Source organism: Pleurodeles waltl, chromosome 3_1 (genome assembly GCF_031143425.1).
Source record: "Pleurodeles waltl isolate 20211129_DDA chromosome 3_1, aPleWal1.hap1.20221129, whole genome shotgun sequence".
Classification (NCBI taxonomy): domain Eukaryota; kingdom Metazoa; phylum Chordata; class Amphibia; order Caudata; family Salamandridae; genus Pleurodeles; species Pleurodeles waltl.
This window is the reverse complement of record NC_090440.1, coordinates 1,659,918,800-1,659,934,639: the sequence shown is the minus strand read 5'-3', so window position 1 is coordinate 1,659,934,639 and position 15,840 is coordinate 1,659,918,800.

Genomic DNA, 15,840 nt, shown 5'->3' with positions numbered 1-15,840 from the left:
AAGATCAAAGTACAATGAAACGAATCGCGCTTCTTTTGCCGATTCTTAAGCCACCATGTAAATGTCAAGTAATGGTAGCGCGCAATGAACAACAAAGTTAAATCCTCATGAAACGAGTTGCGCGTCTTACCAATTCGTTAAATATCATGTAAATGTCAAGAAATAGTAGCGCGCAATGGACAACAATGTTTAAACACTATAAAACGAATCGCGCGTCTTGCCGATTCTTAAGCCACCATGCCAATGTAAAGAAATGGTAGCACACAATGAATAACAAAGTCAAACCTTTATGAAACAAATCGCGCATCTTGCCTATTTGTAAACTACCATATAAATGTCAAGAAATGATAGCGCGCAAGTAATCTATTACTCATTTAAGAATTAAACCAAGAATATGAATTTTCTCAATAACGGTGTTGGGACAGTCCAACCACCGTCTTACCGCCTGGAACAATGATCACCAATGAAGGATGAAGGGCAGAAGACTGGAAGATCCAAATAGGCCGCCGGGACAGGAGTTTAGGAAGAAGCTGCTGCTCTGCCCCGGGACCTCTGAATAGTGAGCACTGGGAGTTGGGCTGGCTCTCTTTTATAGAGTCTTGGCCCAGCCCCAGAACCACGCCCAGGCATGTTGCAGGGAAAGTCTGTGGAAGGCCCTGGAAAGGAGCCACACCCTAACACACTCTGAAAACCTGCAGCAATACATTGCAAAGGAACAGTATTTGTAAGCATATTAAAAATAAGTTTTCAGGGTTGAACTCTGCAATGCAAAAGGTTAAACCACAACATATCGGCACAATGCATAAATTACGTTGTTTTGAGAGTGCTGGGTTTTTGCATTTTTGTCGCCAATAGAGCGCGTACTGATCTGGTGTTGACAGTAATCCCCTCTCCCAGACGCGCTCTAGGGCCTGGTTTGTTTGGATTAAGACGATGAAAGTGTCTCACAAGTACTGGAGCATGAACATCAGATACGGAAACCCATGAGTTACTTTCAGGACCATAACCTTTCCATGAGATTAAGTACCATAGATTACGCCCTCTCAGTTTAGAATCCAACACTTTCTTGACTTTGTATTCTTCTTCCCCTTGTACTAGAATAGGAGCTGGATGAGGGTGGACCTTTTGGACTGCCTTTTTCAAGAGGGAAGTGTGGAACACTGGATGAATCCGTAAGGATCTGGGCAATTGTAGTTTATAGGTCACCGGATTGATTTGCTGAAGGACAGTAGAAGGACCTATGAATTTGGGGTTAAACATGTGCTTCTTCTTGAAGTCTATATGTTTTGTGGAAAGCCACACTTCGTCACCTGGTTGATATTGCGGTCCCTCACAATGTTTCTTGTCATAATGCCTTTTATATTTTTGTTTGGCTTTTTCTAAATGCTGTTGAATCAGTTTCTGGGTTTGATGTAAATGCTGAATGGTTTCTGACACAGCTGGAGTAAGAGAACTTTCTTGAGGAATTGTGATGGGCAAGGTGTCAGGATGATAGCCAAATAAACCAAAAAAGGGTGTAACACCAATAGAAGTGTGGAATGGGTTATTGTAAGCTAACTCAGCTAACCAGAGCATAGATGTCCAAGAATGAAGTGCCTTTTCAGCGTAGGCACATAGGTATTGTTTCAAAGTCTGATTTAGTCTCTCCGTTTGACCATCTGTTTGAGGATCGTGACTAGTAGATAGCGTAGAGGTCACTTGGAGTGTTTTACACCATGTCTTCCAGAAATTGGAGGAAAATAGTGTCCCCCGATCAGAAAGGATAACCTTTGGCAGTCCATGATAACGAACCACTCTGTTCAGTTAAATAGTTGCCAATTCACGAGAAGTGGGCAATTTTTTACAGGCGATGAAATGTCCATATTTCGTGAGACTATCTACTACCACCAGAATTGCTGAATGCTGTTGAACCACTGGTAGACCGGTAATAAAGTCTAAAGAAATGTGCTCCCATGGATGACTTGGGGTTGGAAGTAAATGTAACAACCCTTTTGGTTTTGAATGACTTGTTTTAATGCGAGCACAAACTTCACAGTTGTTTACCATTGTTTTTACATCTTTTGTTAGGGTAGGCCACCAAAAATAGCGCTGGATCAGTTCAAGAGTTTTAGGAGTACCTGGGTGACCTGCCGTAGGTATAACATGCAACCAATGAAACACTATATTGTGAAGTTTGGTAGTGGGTACGAACAAACGAGTGTCATGAAAGGGTAAACCTTGCTTGATTGACCTTTTGGGATCTGCTTGGGCCCATGTTTGCCATTTTTCAACAGTGAAAGAGTTGCGAATTTCTTCAAAGAAATCTTCAGTTTTTATGATACATAGAACCTTGTCAGGAGCAATGATAGCTCTGGAGGCTTGAAATGCAGACAACGAGGTAGCCTCTTGACGGGACAAGGCGTCAGCCTTGCGATTATCTTTACCAGGCCGGAAGGTTACTACAAAATCAAATTCGGCAAAAAAAAGCATCCAGCGTAATTGCTGAGGGGTCTAAAGTCTGGCGGAACTCATGAATTGAAGATTACGATGATCATTATATACTGTGACAGTGTATTTGGCACCCAACAAATGATGTCTCCATTCTTTAAAGGCGTCACGAATCGCTTAGAAGCTCTTTTTCAGCAATGAAATAGTTCTGTTCGGCTTCGTTCAACTTCCGAGACATATAAGCTACAGGATGAAGTTGACCAGTGTCTTTATTTTGTTGTGATAAGATGGCTCCTATTGCTACATCTGAAGCATCAGCTTCCACTATGAAAGGTTGATTCGCATCAGGATGAGTCAAGACTGGGGCAGTGGAGAAAGCTTCCTTCAAAGTCGAGAAGGCTTGATCGGCTTCTGGGGACCATACAAACTTTTCTTTCTTTCTTAGTAGCTTAGTGATTGGAGCCACTGTCTGGGAGAAATGATTTATGAACCTCCGGTAAAAATTTGCAAACCCCAGGAAACATTGCACATCACGAGCAGTCTTTGGGGAGGGCCAATCAGATACGGCTTTTACTTTCTTTTCTGTCATCACCACACCTTGAGGGGTAAGAATAACCCCTAAAAACTCAACTGTGTTAACATGAAACTCACACTTGGTTAGTTTGCAATATAAATGGTGTTTCCGAAGGGCTGCAAGAATTTTCTTGACATGTTGGACATGTTCGTTTTCATTGTCAGAGTAGATCAAAATGTCATCGATGTAGACTATGGCAAATATGTCAAGGTACTCTCTAAGAACGTCATTCAAGAAAAATTGAAATGTTGCTGGAGCATTACACAGACCAAAAGGCATGACGGTGTATTCAAAAAGGCCATATCTTGTCTTGAACGCTGTTTTCCATTCGTCACCCTCTCTCATTCTGACCAAATGATAAGCACCTCGAAGGTCAAGCTTCGTGTAGATTTTTGCTCTCTTTACTTGTTCCAATAAGACCGGAATTAGGGGTAAAGGATATTTATTCTTGATGGTGACTTTGTTCAAACCCATATAGTCGATGCAAGTTCGAAGTTCTCCATTAGCTTTTGAAACAAAAAACAAAGGCGAAGCTGCAGGAGACTTAGAGGGGCGAATTAAGCCATTCTCCAAAAATTGATCTAGGTATTTTCGTAAATGTTGATTTTCATGTTCTGACAGGGCGTATACACGACAGTTGGGAAGTATCGCACCTGGGGCTAGATCAATTTGACAGTCATAAGATCTATGAGGAGGTAGAGTCTCTGCTCCTTTCTCATCAAATACATCTTTGTAAGATGAATACTGTTTGGGCAGCTGAATTTCTTTCTCAGCGGCAGTAGCTATGTAAGAGTTGCAAACTTTTGGTACTTGAATCTTTTGGAGACATTGTTCGTTACATAGCGCAGATGAAAACACAATTTTTCGTTCTGCCCAATTGATCTCCGGATTGTGATGAGTTAACCATGGCAAGCCGAGGATAATCCCATATTGGGGAGCATGGATCACGTCAAGGATGATTTTCTCTTTAAGTTTCTTTCTTTGATTCTTATCTTCACAAATCATCGACAAGGGGATAGTCTGAAGAGTTACCGGACCTCCAGTCAAGAGTTTTCCATCGACGGCCTGGATGATTTCTGGGGTCTTCTTTTCAATACATGGGATCCCCCATGCACAAACCAATTGGACATCAACAAAGTTCCCAGTAGCCCCAGAATTGACTAGAGCTTTTTTTAAATAGATCTTTTTCTTGACCTGAACTCTTATTTCCAGTTTAAGATGTCTAGATTGTGAAGGGTCCACGGCGAAACACAAGAGCAACCCTTCTCTGCATCTTGGGTGTTTTAGTTTTCCAACTCAACTGGTGCATTGGCTGCGACCTTCTGAACTGGACCTTGCTTGTTCTTTGGTTTGATTGGACAATCTTTGGCAAAATGACCTTTTCGCCCACAATAAAGACATTGTCCATTTTTTCTGCGTAGGTCCTTTTCATCTTTGGTCAAAGGTCTTCTGATGGTTCCAATTTCCATCGGTTTCGGCGTTCTTTTTTTTTTCGGGGTTCTTGAGTCTCTGTTATCATGAACGCGACATGAATATTTTTCAATCTTTTTGCGCGTTCCTTTACGTTCTGCTAAACGATGATCAAGTCTCAAGACAAGATTTATTAATCCTTGACAGTCTGTAGGTTGTGGGTCGATTTGCGCTAAGATATCTTTTAGTTCCTCTTTGAGTCCCTTGTAAAACAAGACGGCTTGTTTTTCTTCAGGCCAGGATGTCTCGGCAACCAGCCGGTTAAAGTTGGCTAAATACGACACTAGGTCTATTCCCTTGGTGTAAATCTAATAATTCACAATCTGCTGACTGTGTTACAGTTCTACGATCAAAAACTCTCTCAAATTCACGAACAAAATTTCTCCAGTTGTACAACAAGAGACTATTTTTACGCACAAGAGGAATTGCTCAAGTAGCTGCATCCCCAGACAGGTATGATAACAAGAAAGATACTTTGGACTGGGCATCAGGGAAAGTATTTGGTCTGCAGGTGAAGTGTAGTTCCACTTGAACCAGGAAAGAGTGCGCTTTCAAAGGGTCACCTGAGAAACGTTCTGGGGAGCTAAAGGAATTGCAGAAGGAACATTTAGGGAAATCGGATTACTTCCAGAAGCCTGATAAGAAGTACCTGGCCAAGACACACCTGTGGGACTTTGTTCTTTCTTCTCTACCTTATCTTGCAACTGACTCACTCTCTCTGCTAAGCTAGTTGTCAATTCTTTGGATGATACCACCTCTGCTTGGAGCTGGGTGATAGCCTTGACTGACTCATCTAACGTGGCCATGCTGAGAACATACACAAGCCAGGAGGATAATAATTTGTGGGCTCACTAGTCTGTCAGAGTCACCAGATCCTCGGGGTCTGTGCACGTTCCCAACACGTCCACTACTGAACAGCTCCAAGACTCTGATAGATAAATCACAGATACTGAGAGAGTTCAAGAGGGGAAGAGGGGATTAGGAAGGGAACAGCTGGGAAGGAGACCTGTAGTAAAAAAAAGGTTAGAACACACAATATGAAAATTATATCTCCTGAAATCAATACTAGACTATGATTCTAAGCCTAGTCACTCTGAAAACATGAACAATATAAGAGTTAAGTTTAAAATGACTAAGTTTCAAGATGGCCGGATACCTGTAAGGCAGTGGTTCCCAATCTGTGCGCCGCGGCTCGCTGGTGCGCCATCAAAACTAGCCAGGGGCGCCGCACACAGTTTGGGAACCACTGAGCTATTTATAGCCCTTGGGCCAGTTCGTACAAAATAAAACTACTCAGTTGTAGCAGCTCTTTTTTAATTTTGTCCTTGAGCGCCCTCTGGTGGTTAAACACAACTAAAGGGATTCTACATTTCACAATATTTAAACAGTTATGTTATAACTACATAAAAATTAGACCTGCCCATTTTACTAGGGTTACCGTCAACCAATATTTTCCCCTTACTAAAAAACCCTATGCATGCTGTAATTAAACAACTGTTACATTTTTATTTTTTACAGTTATATATAGAATTACAATACCTTCATTGGCGTCATCCCAATTCTTTTCAGGGACAAAAAGTAACATAATGGGGAGCCGCAGCCAGTGGCCAAAAGATCAAGGGAGCCGTGGGTCGAAAATGTTTGGGAATCACTGCTGTAGGGGAATCAAGATGAATTAAATGAAAACTTTCTTATTCAAGTACTTTCCTTGACATGAGGATCAGAAAAACATTCTGACTAAATTTTAAATCAGTCATATAAATCCTGTTTTGAGAATGTATACTAGGACCATACAATATTGCATCTAGAAACTCTGGCCTTCTGTGTACTCTTAAAATGTTTCAACACAAATTGCGCATGTTGCAGATATATATATATATATATATATATATATACAGTATAGTAAACACCATAAAAGGATTGTGCACCATGAATAACACAATATGGATTCAGGAAACAAATCACATAACTTGTCAACTCGAATATTACATAATAAATATCTTAGAGTAGTGGCATATAATAAACAACATGAAATAAACTCGAGGAGAGAATCGTGCGTCTTGCCGATTCGAGTGTCACCATGTAAAATACCAAGAAATGGTAGCACGCAATGAATATCAAAGTCAAATCATCATTAATCGAATCGCGCGTCTTGCCGATTCGTAAAACACAATGTAAATGTCAAGAAATAACAGCTCACAATAAATAACAAGATCAAAGTACAATAAAACGAATCGCGCTTCTTTTGCCGATTCTTAATCCAACATATAAATGTCAAGAAATGATAGCGCGCAAGTAATCTTTTACTCATTTAAGAATTAAACCAAGAATATGAAAATTCTCAATAACGTGTTGGGACAGTCCAACCACCGTCTTACCGCATGGAACAATGATCACCAGTGAAGGATGAAGGGCAGAAGACTGGAAGATCCAAATAGGCCGCCGGGACAGGAGTTAAGGAAGAAGCTGCTGCTCTGCACCGGGACCTCTGAATAGTTAGGACTGGGAGTTGGGCTGGCTCTCTTTTATAGAGTCTTGGCCCAACCCCAGAACCACGCCCAGGCATGTTGCAGGGAAAGTCTCTGGAAGGCCCTGGAAAGGGGCCACACCCTAACACACTCTGAAAAACTTTGTGAATATTGGCGAGGGTGCGAGTTTTAGTTACCTTAGGGGGTGAGTTAGAGATACTTAAAATAAAACTATAACTTCCCTGTAACCTTTGTTTTTTCATATATATATATATATATATATATATATATATACATACATATATATATGTCCATTTATGTGTGTGTATATATATATGTGTGTGTGTGTGTACATATATATGTATGTATGTGTGGGTATATATATATATATATATATATATATATATATATATATATATATATATATATATTATTATGTGTACATATACAGTATATGTGTATGTGTGTACATATATATATATATATATATATATATATGTTCGCTACTGGCGGTCGCCAATATATAGGACCATGTTTCCATAGAAAAGGCATTTTTGACTTGCCTATATCTTTGACACTGTTTAACGAATCTTCATGAAATCTTCCAAATTAAAGTGGTCTGGTGATTCTTGATGCACATGGAAAGTTTCAGGGTGATCCATCAAGCGGGGGCTGAGACAAAAGAGGCTAAAAAAACATTGTGTTTCCCTTTTTAGTTCCTATAGGATCTGTCAACACGTCTACAGCCTGAATCACTGGATGGAATTACACCAAAGCTACAGCAAACACTTCGGGTTTTGACGGCGGAACCTCTAAAGCAGGTCAAAATCCGAAGCGTTAATCTCTGTCCCCTACATGTGTGCAGGGGACAGAGATGAAATGCTTCAGCATGCAGAGAGATGAAACTCCATGCTTGCTGAAGCAATGACACTGCGAGGGAAGCCTTAAGGCTTCCCCCGTAGTGTCAGGTAGCCCGTAAAGGGCATTTCTTTTTTTAAAAAAAAATATATATAAAGGGACCGCTGGGAAGCCCTTGAGGCCCCCCTTGCGTCCCAAAATAGCCCATAAACATATACCAAAAAACATTTTTTTTAAATTAAAACCCCGTAACTCAGTGTGAAGATTGCAGACCTTCACACTGGTGTTTTGGGGTTCCAGTCCAGCTGAACTAATTTCAATGTTTTTTAATTTTTTTAAATTATTATATTAAACGAAAATACATTTTTTATTTTAAATTGGAAACAAATACCTCATTCTAAGTATATCAGACATCAAAGACTAAAAAATGACCTCCCTCTCACTCTCTTTCACTCTCTCTGTCTCTCTTTTAATCAATTCTCCCACTCACACACCCACTCAGACACTCACCCACTTACAGACCCACTCAGACATTCATGCACTCACTAACAGCCCCAGCCAGACCCTCAAGCACCCACTCAGACCCACTCAGACAGTTGCACACCCACTCACACACCCACTCAGACCGTCACGCACCCGCTCACAGATCCACTGACACCCTGATACACCTACTCACAGACATGCACACATACTGACACACAAACTAAAATACTGATGTATGCACTCTCACACTCAAAAAACCACTCAGACAGCTACTTTTACTCCTGATACAGCCTCTCACACCTATTGTCCCACCCACAGAGGCCGCCGACAACATCCGCTGTGCATGCGCAAAGGGCAGTGCACAGATTCGGGCTGGGTGGTTAGGGGGTTTGGCCTCAGGAACTGGCTACAGACCAGCCTTGCGGGAAACCTCTACTGCACACATAAAAAATTGAGAGTTTTAAAAACGAAGTAAAAAAATGAACTACTAATCCCAGAATGCCTCAATGCATATATAAACCATGATAACAGCAATTAATGGAGAATGACAGCTGAAACCACTTGAAAAAGACAGATTGTCGAAACATGTCGCTGGCACTAGCAGTGTGAGTGCATAGTTTCTTTGACCAATTTGATTTGACATATATATATATATATATATATATATATATATATATATATATATATATATATATATATATATATATATATATATATATATATTATTATTATTATTTATTTATTTTTTTCCAAAGCAAACTGGTCATGAAAAACGTCTCCCTCTTGCTGCTGCTGCTGGTGCAGTCGTGGGGATATGACCAGTATCCCCAAATGAATTGCAACACCAAAGTCAATAACGCTGCACTCCCGGTCTCATTGTTGATGTCAATTAAACCAATTTGAAATTCAAAGCGCCCAGAGTGCAGCGATATTGAAGTGTTGCAATATATATGTATATGCTTCGTCCCAAGTTTGGTGATGGGCGGGAAGGAGGATCATATGTCCAAGGACCCTAAAATTGAGAAATTCTTCAGATGTGCAATTGTCTGGTTACACTATATAGGTGATCTTTTTCTAATTTCAGATGGGACCGAAGAGGGATTCGATTTCACAAAACATCTCAACTATGATGAGTTAAACCTGGCCTCTACTACTTCCCACAGTAAGAACACAATATATTTTTTAGACATCCAGATAGAGGAGAGAGGGAGCACCCCACTGTTCAGAAAGGGAAAAGGCAGAGATCACAGTACTGCATGTGGGAAGCAGACACCCAAAACATATCAAGTAGTACAACCCGTGTGTGTAGCTAATAAGAATAAAAAGTAACTGCAAGGCAGAAACCAGAGGTGGGGAATGTTTGTTGTACGGAACCCAGGAGAGACAGAAGAGAGCCCCAGAAGTTACCCCGAAAACAGTGAGGGTCATAATGACCTACAGTAAAGATTCTAGGATGATCAATGACATCTTGACCAGGAATTGGAACATGGTGCGCAATGAGCCTACAATCAGCGATTATGCGAGACAGGTTCCAAAAGTCACGTATAGGAGAAACAGGAACCTAAGGAACATGTTAGTACACAGCCATTATCAAACAACAAATACAGGGATATGGCTAGGTGGGGAACCCCTGGGTTTTTCCTCACAAAACCTGCAAGGCCTACAGGCATAGCATTCAGAGAACTACATACGTTCCCTTCCAAAAGAAGCCATACAAAGTACAACACTACATAGATTGTAAAACTGAATATGTAGTATACTGCGTTGTGTGTCCTTGTACCCGGAGATCCATGGGGAGTACAATTTTTCCAATGAAGAAATGGGTTTTAGAACACATAAGGGTAATTACTAATCAGGATCAGAAGTATCCAGTGGCATGCCACTTTCAGAGTGATTGAACACTGATGAGGTTCTTTGGGCTTGACAGAGTTAAGAAATAGCAAAAAGGAGGGGACAGATGCTTGGCTCCATGTAGATTGGAGTCCAGGTATATCGGCAATTTGAAAACACTGAAGCCGAATAGGCTGAATTGAGTGACGAGTTAGTTGTGCATCTAGACGTATAGAATATTTTAATGATATTGAGTTGTGTCTGACTCCCTCTCTACCTCTTTTTGACCAATTGGACGAATATTATAGGAGACCCTGAAAGGCCCAGCCCCTGTAAATTTGTTAGAGTTTTTTAAACCTCCTCATTTTTCAGTTAATAATATATATTTTTCCTCACTGCACATAATGAAGAAGAATGAGTTCGCTCGCTCTCTCCCCCTCAAATTTTATGCTAGGGTTGGTCTTTCATTTTCTGATGAATGGATGATATTATGGACAGCTACTTTTAGGCAGTGTAATGAATTACAAAACCCTCTTTAAACACTCAACATAAAGGGACCTAGTCCACTAGGGTGTGCTTGAATGCAGGGAAAGGCGCATAATATCAGTAACAACCTTTTTGACACCTAATAATTTTACACTACAAATGCATGCAAGAAGGGGCCTATGAATCATTAAGAGTCAACGGCTTGCTCAAGCTGGAGTGATAAAGAATGAAATACGGAGATGTCATTGGTGGGAAATGAAAATTTTATTACGCCACTATAATGTGCAACTTTGGGATTCCAACATGTGAATGTTACACCTTTGCCCACTAGGGTCCAACCAGGAACTGAGAAACAGTCATGTAATTCTCAAATAAAAATGTGATACTTGTGATATTTGTATGCAAAATTGCAGCGATTGATAGATTTTTTTAACATGTTGCCAAATATGTGTTTTCATTACGAACTTAATACTGCTTGACTGACAGGAAGGCCTCTGTGATTTAATATTACAATTTTTCCAAGGAATGTGTTTGTCAATAATGAACTACTGAAATATGAAGGAAGTATTATGTGAAGAAAAACCACACAATGTTATACAAGGGCACTTTAAATATGTGCTGAAGATGGCTACCCCCATCTTAAATCAAGGCTTGTTTATCAGAGCTGCGTCAGCAAAACAGTGCTGGGATAATACCTGCTGGTGGTCGATGGTTCCCTAGATGGGATGTACTAGTTTCCATAGGAAAAACATTTTTCATTTTACTAATAGATTTGGTGCAGTTTGCTGAATCCTCATTACATTTTCAAAGCTAGTTTGCCACTCACTTCAGCTGCTCTCTTGAAAGTTTCAAGATGATTTGTCAAGCTGGGACTGAGAATAAGGAGGGGTCCCAAAATGCATTTTCCCCAAGCAATTTCAATAGGGATTTCGAACATGACTACAACGCAAACCACTGGATGGAATTACTCCAAATTTGGCAGAAAGGCAGCTCTTGGTCTAGAAAGAGCTCTTTGTGTTATTTAGGTGTAAATCCATTCACTAGTTTCAGAGTAATTAAAGAAAAAATTGTCTATCTAGGGACGTGGAGCCTCCGTGGATCCAATAGATCTCATGCTGAGATCTTATTGGCTGCCAACACTTCAAACAGGAAGTGTCGGCAGCCATTTTGGGACTCAGCCGAGTCCCAAAAAAAGTTAAAAATAAAGAAACTGGTGCAGGGTAGGAATACCTGGACCCCATAGACCTGGTACTGGGGGACCCTGTCTGGGCCAAAAATCTTTTTTTTAAACAAATCACAACAAAAGTCATGGAGGATTCTTAAAAATCCATGCTTGTTTAACGTTAAACCCCAGGTGGGGCAGGTCCTAGGGGCATGCAGATCTCTAACTAAATAGAGAGAGCCATGCGAACCCCGTCCTCAGGCTCCTAAAAGGTCCAGATATCACCAGCTCTTGGGGCTTCAGTAATGCATGATGGAGGCCACATAGACCTCCCTCCTCAGACACTTAGAAGCCACAGGACCACCACAACTCTGGGGCTTTATTTGTAAATAGGAGGAGAGCACTCTGATCCTCCTCCTCCCTCCTCAGGCTCTTTAGAGCCCAGGCACCACCACCTCCCCGTGGCTTTAATAAAAAATTGGAGGGGGCTGCGCGGACTGCCCTCCTTGGCCCTGAAGTGCTCTGGGGACCACCACCTCCCTGGGGCCAAAGATTCAAAAGAAAGGGAGAGAGGGGCAGTGCCAGCTCACTCACAGGCCATTTTCGGCCCTGGTGAATAACACTTCCCCAGGACGAGCCCTAAAAAACATTGGACCGCAAACCACCAGGGCCGGCTCCCTATCTTTCGAGGTGCCCACACTCTGAAGATAGCAGTTTGCTGTTGCTTGATAGGAGTTATTATAGTGCCCACAAAGCAAGAGCAAACTGTAACTCTGCTCCCAGAAGGCCGAAGCAGGAAAATTGCTCCTGCTCGCTGGGAGCGGACTTTTCATCTGTTGACAGTGGGCAGGTAAACAGATAAAAGGATTGCTTTTGCATGCAGGGAGCAGCATTTTTTAGCTGCTCCCTTATGTACGAGAGCAATGCTGGCTCCTGTTGGAGGTGGGGAGGAGGTTGAGACTGCGGGGGGCATTTGACGAGCTCGCTGAGGTGCCCAAGAGAGATAAAAAACAGCACATTTCCACCAAAATACACAAGGATTCATGTTATTACAGATTTCTTTGTGAAGGTACTTTGTGAAGACCCACATTGCCAAAATTACAGACACACAAGGCACTGGAGATATGAACTTGGGGTCCTTAACAGAGCTCTAGAGTAGTATATGCACTATACATTTACCCAGTGAGGTGGCACTTACTAATTAGCAAGTAGAAAGTACTCCAATTGGGTAGACATTTTGCTCAAAACTGTGGTCTCTTCTTGGATGAATAAACAGGTCAAGATGCATTCTGGCATTGATGCTTATTTAGCAACACAAAAGGATGATGAACGGAGTTCTGAAACATTTCAAACACTCACCCTCAGTCAAACATTTGGGTTTAATCCATCATTATTTTGCTCACCATGCCACCCCAGTTTGGACCCAGCCATATGCAAATTAGTTGTGACCCTGTTCCCTATGGGAACACGCCAGCCCGGACTGGCAGCACAGATCCTCCCTGGACCTGAAACAGTGATGCTTATCTCACAGAAATTAAACCGGAATGGGAAGCACTTACAAATCTAAACAAGGCAGGTGCCTCAGTTAAAGCTCTGCTTTCATAAAGTATGAATGTTCCTAAATTCTTGCTCTTGGCCAAGGCAATCAGGTGTATTTTCTCTGCAGTTCCACCTTCAAAATTATCTGAAATCCTTGATGGAGATGAATTCACTGTTACTCTTTTGAAGTGAATGTTGTTCTTTTGGGGTGGAATATCTTCTGTATGACAATGATGAGTGGATTTTTTCTTGTCGTCTCTTGTTGAGAACAAAGCACCAGTTCTCCCTTTTAACAACTACGAGTATGCGAAAATACAAAATGATCTAAAGGCCCCATCCATTTGGCAGAAGGCCCTGCATGCCGTGAGATTAGATGTTTATGGGGGGGTTGGCTGCTGGGCCTGGCCGCAGGCATGGGGCTGAACGCATGTGGTTGGTGGCAGCACATAGGGGGTCAGGGACAGGGCCTGGACACAGGTTAGGCCCTCTGGCTAATCCCTGCTGCTCTTGGCCACATTACCCCACCTATTATATCAGCCATGACATCATTCATGACATCATTCCTGACATTTTCTATGGCATCATTGATATTATCCGTGCAACATTTGCAATAAAATTATTGATGAGAAAACTGTGCATGTTGGGGGCATGAGTTATAGTGGCACCCTCGCCAGGCACAGTTTTCTCATCAATAGTTTTACTGCAAATGTTACAGTGATCTTATAAATGATCTTATCAATGATGTCTTAGAAGATGTCATGGGTAATGTATTATCTGGGGTAATTAGCAGTGCATGGTGAAGACGCGAGCTATAGTTACATGAGGGCATGAGTTATACTTATTTGAAACAACTTTAATTATAACATCTGAATTTCTATGGTTTTGTGCATGTAAAATCTGAACCTAACTATAACTTCCCTGTAAAATTTGCTTTTCATTAAATTTCTAAGGTTTAATATCCCTACCCCATTCCTCCTAGCCTCCACGATCCAATGTACCATACATGTCAACATTTTGAACTTGGTAAGAGAGATATTTTGAAAAAAACAAACCTGGGGAAGTAATTTTTCCCTTTGACTAATATTGAAAAAGAGGAGGTTTTACACAGGAGACAGATAAAATAAAAACCTTTTGAGCTTAAAAACATCAGGCCTCTCCTTCCTGAATCAGGTCTGTTGGCAAATACAGTTATACTGCCACTGCCTCTTTCTTCTGCCTTCAGTGGTCTGTTCTATTGTCATGCCCTCTCAGGCCTGTCCTGCATGGTTGGCTTGTTGCCCCTGCTCCCTTTTCTTCTGCCCTCCATGGTCTGTTGTGCTACCACTGACCCATCGCCTGCCCACCATGGTCAACTTGTTCCCTCTGTACCCTCCTTCCTGCCCTCAATTTTTGAGTCTGTGCTCTTAACCTCTGCCTCCCTTCAGTATTCTAATGAACAATTTGATTGCAAACATCCTTTGTTTGTTACAAAAGCGTGGCATGCCTGACTGCACCCTATAAAACTGAAAAAAAAATAAAAAAAAAATTGTTTTGCACACTTTTGTTATTAGGCTATACTTGGACAATATTTGGGTGATATTTGTGGTACATTTTGTCTCTTTTTACTCTGGTGGCCATCTTGGGAGACTTGTTTGTTCTAAGGCTCCCTACTTTCCCTATTCACCACAATATCCTCAGTAGAAAATGCTTTCAGTTTACCACTTCGATTCGATCAAGATGGTGTTCAGCTGTACCACACTTTTGGCATAAATTCAGAACGCTTGCACCCTATAAAGCTCCTGCTCACCAGGAAGTAAACTGGCTGGGAGTCAGAGGAAACTATTGCTCTGTGAAAGCAATGTCTGCCAATGCTTTGTGAAAGCAATGCCTGCTCCCCCAGGAGGTGGGGAGCTAACTGGGACTGTAGGGGCCTTTAGGTTTCCCCTGCGGTCCCCAACAGTGGTGACTTGGTGCCCTGAGTGGGAGACACATTATCCCACATATTATATCAGTCATGACATCATTCATGACATTATGACATAATTCCTGACATCTTCTATGGCATAATTGATATTATCCCTGCAACATTTGCAATACAATTATTGATGAGAAAACTGTGCATGTTGGGGGCATGAGTTATAGTAGTGCCCTCGCCATGCACAGTTTTCTCATCAATAACTTTACTGCAAATGATACAGTGATATTATCAATGATGTCATAGAATATGTCATGAGTGATGTATTATTTGGGGAATTAGCAGTGCATGGCGAAGGTGCACATTATAGTTATGTTAGGGCATGAGTTATAGTTACTTGAAACAACTCTAACTTTAACAGCTGAATTTCTATGGTTTGTGCATGTAAAATCTGAACCTAACGATAACGTCCCTCTAATATTTGCTTCTTATTAAATTTCTAGTTTTTTTTTAATGTTAAGTAAGATGTCCATCGCAATGCACGATGGGGTGGTAGGAGGCAGGGCCTGGGCTGGCATTGTCCTGCCCCCTCCCAAGCATGCTGCTCCTGCCACCCCTCTTCCATTGTCCAAATTCATGCCCTGCTTCC